A 5,186-nucleotide genomic window follows, 5' to 3' on the forward strand; every position below is an offset into this window, starting at 1 on the left:
TGCACATCCTCTTGCAAGTTGACTCTAAAATTGATTTAATTTGGAGGCAGAGGTTTTCCTTCTCTATGTTCAGTTTCTGAAAGAGCTGCCTCTGCAGATTAGTTCACAGAATCTGCATGTGCAAAGTGGTTTGAAATGTACAGCGAATGGACACACACACATTGTGCATCTACATAGATAAATGCATAATTGTACTCATTCTAAAGAAAATTGAAGTGGTTAAAACAGTAGTCTTAGTCTAGTTGAAGCCCTTGCTCATCTCAATATCACCAAATACACTGAGATCACTGCTAAACTACAGACTGCAAAATAAACAGAGAAACACAACCCTTACCCCCAAACATAGACACACACAAACCTTTTGGCAAATAACATCAGACTGAGTCTTTTTTTTCCACTGTACAGCTACCCTAACAAAATAGAGCTCCGAACTCTGCTCTCCGTTCTCCAGATCTTCGCTGGTCTCTCTCCCCAGACACAATAAACTTTCTCCTCTCAAGGAGAAGATCTGTGGGAGGTCATAAAATGCTGCTTTTCTCTGATGAAAGTTATCCAGACATCCCAAAACTACAGCCCACCAGGAAATGTTTTGTTTTACTGTTGCAAAACACACTTTCAGAATCAGTATTTTTCTGTCACTTTGTCAGTTCTGGAAGACTTGAGTTGACACACGTGTTTTATACTTGTTTGTTCTAAAAAAGCCATCTTCCCTTCCCTACCATTCCCCACTGGGGTCCGGTGGGCTACTGGCTCTTCAGGCAAGAACAAAGAGAGGGATTGGCTGTCAGGTGACAAAAACACCCAAACCAACAATAAAAAAACATCGTACCAGAATCTGCAAAATGAGACTATTAGAATTCATAGAAAATTGTCTAGAAGCTGTTGTTAAGTTAGTTCTACTCAAAGACTCCATGGAATGAGTTTCAGGCTACTTCAGCCGGCTGAACATGAGCCAGCAGTGTGCCCAGGTGGCCAAGAAGGCCAATGGCATCCTGGCTTGTATCAGCCATAGTGTGGCCAGCAGGGACAGGGAAGGGATATTACCCCTGGACTTGGCACTGATGAGGCCTCGATGACTGGGTTCAGTTTTGGGCCCCTCACTAAAAAAAGGCCATTGAATGACTCAAGCGTGTCCAGAGAAGGGCAACGGAGCTGGTGCAGGGTCTGGAGCACAGGTCTGATGGGGAGCGGCTGAGGGAACTGGGGGGGTTTAGTCTGGAGAAGAGGAGGCTGAGGGGAGACCTCATGGCCCTCTACAACTCCCTGAAAGGAGGGTGCAGAGAGGGGGGATGAGTCTCTTGAACCAAGGAACAAGCGACAGGACAAGAGGTAATGGCCTCAAGTTGTGCCAGGGAAGGTTTAGACTAGATATTAGGAAGCATTTCTTTACAGAACGGGTAGTCAGGCGTTGGAATGGGCTGCCCAGGGAGGTGGTGGACTCCCCATCCCTGGAGGTGTTCAAGAGGCAGGTTGACATAGCACTTAGGGATCTGATGTAGTTGGGATCTGTCAGTGCTAGGTTAACGGTTGGACTAGATGATCTTCAAGGTCCCTTCCAACTTAGATGGTTCTATGATTCTGTGATATCTGAGTAAGAAAAAGATTTATTGGGATTAATTTTAGCTGTTTATAAGGCATCATGTCACTAACTAGATACCATGATTACCCTGATTCTTTTTTCAATGGGTGCATATATGAAAAAGTAAGAGACACTGTTCTTTTTTTAGTCTTCAAAGGTAGTTTCCAAGAACTATGGTATCCTAAATATTTCACATTGTAACTTAATGTTATGTCTGTGATGACTTAAAAAAAAGATTAGTTCAAAACCTTTGTAAAAGCACCTACCATCCAACCACAAATATTACGATGCAGTGGATAGCGTAACTGATCTGTCAGGTTCTTTCATGCTATTACATGAGGATGGAAAGAGGGATATTTTGTTATGATAATATGTCAGGATGATGATAATGACATTATTTACATGGCAATTCACTAAAAAAATTTTACTCTCTCAGTATATACTATGCTGTTGCCTGAGGTGGTGTTCTGCATCACCTCAGTATAGTACAGAGAATAGAGGAAAAGATTTAATGATAGAGTGGCCATTAACTAGCCTGAGTAAATTCTTCTCTTTGCACTTTGCTAGACCACCCATCTGCCTGAGAATGTTACATTTTGTTTTCAACGTCAAAGGGTATGATTTTACAGAGTCTACTTCTCTGACGAACCAAGATAAACTTTGGAGCTTCTCCCAGTGGGTGCAGGTAATATCTCTGGCTTACTCCAGTCCTACCTATTCACCTTTTATGTGTGGTCTTTGATGGGGAACAAACAAAAGGGCATTAGCCCACAGAACTACTCATATCTGCACTTTTTTATGGCAGATTGAACAATTGTGCATCCATAGGTAACACAGAAAAAGGACATCCTCAAGACACTTCTCATCTATGCTTTCCTTTTGCTCACAGTAAAGATCATTGTTTTTCATCATTATCGATCTTAAGGTCAGATTCTGACCTTATTTCAACTAGTATAATGTGGAAGAATTCCACTCCCTTCATTTCATAGCTTGTCTTTCTACTTGCTATCGTTTTGCAGTGCTTCAAAATGTTGTATAACATTAAAAATATATTAAATAGAAAGTTAAGTCAACAGGCAAGTTAGATTTGACGTGTACAAGTTCAGAATCTGGCCTTTATTGCTTAAATACTATCACCATTTATGTAAAATTTCAGCTACAATAAAATTTAGTCTAAACAACATTTATATCACTGTTTTATTTTAAATTGCAATTGATGGTAATTACAAACTGAAGCAAGAGTAGAGGACATTATCATGTAAGAATCTCTCCATGGCCTCAAGATATATAAAAGCAACTAATATGTCAGCCTGGCTCTTGTAAGTGCTCTAGCTACAGCTCTTTTCATTACGCCCTTATATAATCTAATTTTGTCAAGGGCCTTGGCTAACCTGGAACAGATGCTGCGGCTCAGATCACAATACATTGCAATTCAGCACACAGTATTTTTCTAAAAAGGAAGAAAGGAAAAAGAATGCATACAAGAGGGAGCATTTGGTCAGCTCCTTGCAGTGCTCACGTCCAATGAATGTCATAAGAAATGCCTGATGGTGTATACTATTTGTAGTCAGGTAGGTGCTAAATTAGATCACTGACCCCAAACTCTGAAGCCCAGATCTGAAAAATTCAGAACAACACTGTAATAATTTAAATACGTTACGTTATAATATTCTATTACAAGTCTTACATTCTGACAATCTTTGAAATAGGTCGCAAAGGAATTGTAGCTTGCCTCAGTCAAGAAGTATTGAAAAATCCAATGAGAAAAACTTGATGTAATCAATGTCTTGTTTTATACACTTATTGTTCTCCTTTTTCCTCTGCCAGGATTTGGTGGGATTTTGGAGTATAATACCTCATTTTTAGATCAAAGTGAGTTATTCAGTAATCATCTTATTGATGAACAACATCTTGCTTGATATGAAGTTATTATTTGTGGTATCAGGGCAAGGGTGAGTGCTGCGATTCCCCCAATGCCTGGTTTGGCCTCAGGGAGTCCCCAACACGCTCCCTGCTCCAGTACTGCCACTCTGCACTAGGCAGCAGTCTCATCTCTATTGAGAAATAGCCAGAATTGGAAAAGACTTCTCTTTGGCTTTTTGAATCGCTTACTGTATCTGAGCACTCAAAATGTTCCAAGCAGTCACAGTTAAGTACTTTTTTATTGTGTTGTCTGGCTGTTTGCCGGAATTATATATAGAGATTCCGAAGAGACAGAAAGAAGAAACATGAAACTTTACAGGCTTTCTACTTTTGTATTTTAAATCTTTTTAACAAGTTTGGGTTTAGTTTTCTCCTTATTTTCATTTGAAACTAAGAATTAAGAGAATAAACATAAAAAAGTTTTAAGCAGAAATCAGCAAGCTAAATATACGCACTGGACTTTTATCCAGCAGTCCTTGGCTCCTGTGGATCGTTATTAATTTTTACTAACTTAGTGTTTGAATGCACATATCCATGAAAAAGAGAACCAGGGAAGAAGTGCCTTTAGCAGGTTATTGTTGCTTAAAATAATGTCAAAGTTCATAAATTCATTATATAAACATGGTGATGAAATCTATATCAAAGATATTTCTTCTTTAAAATAAAAATCAGTGTCTGCGTTCTAAGCCCCAACAGCTGAAAACATACAAAACTCATAATTTTCAGTATTTCTTATAACTACCAGCTTTTCCAAATAAATTTTTAACAAATCATGACAATTGATAGAAGCAAACCTCACATGGGAAATAAATTATTTAACTGAAAGCATTACAGCAATAGGAAGAATTATCTGAATCTAATAAACTAGTTAATGAGCATTATTGACTAAACAAAAATATTTTTCCTTAATAATCTTCATATATGCATTTGTATTATTGTTTTATTCCTTTCTTTTTAATTGAAATCTTAGTGTTGACAGTGAAGGTAGTGATTTCAAAGTAAACTGTGAATAGGGGACTATGCCTTACTTTTGGAAATATATTCTCAGCATTCTACATAATAATTTTACTACTACGTAACTGTTACCAAGAATCAACTGCCTCTCAAACCACCCAATCACACATTATACCAATTTTTTAAGTGTGCATTTAGAAACAATTTGAAATACATTTGACGACGTGCATTACAACATACGTGTCTTTCAAAATGTTGTATCACATTCTTCCATTCAAAAAATAACTACAGGTGGAGAAGTTACAGAGCAGAGGTTATTTTTCTTTCCGTTACCTAATGCTTTCACAGCAACTTGTTTTCATATCCTCATAAAATTTTATTTTACCTAAACTATTCAGGCTGAAATCCTGTATGATTTTCATTGCTTTAAGACACCTTTCAAAGCATTTGGAAAAGAGTTCATCCCCTTTCAGTCATCAGGGAAAAGTTGGTGGTTTTACCAGTGACACTGATGATGTTTTCAGATTATTTTTAGGGCTTTTGATAATTTCCTTTGGAACAAAAGCTTCACGTTTAGCTAGAAATCAGTCCTGAGGTAAATGTTTTGGGGGTGAATTTCTTTAAAATCTATTTGTATTTATCAGTTTTAAGTTGCTATTTCCATATAAAAACCATACAAGTGTGCTCCCAATTGTACTAACTTTTCCATCCATACAAGAGTATCTATATA

This window comes from Strix aluco, chromosome Z (genome assembly GCF_031877795.1).
Source record: "Strix aluco isolate bStrAlu1 chromosome Z, bStrAlu1.hap1, whole genome shotgun sequence".
NCBI lineage: Eukaryota > Metazoa > Chordata > Aves > Strigiformes > Strigidae > Strix > Strix aluco.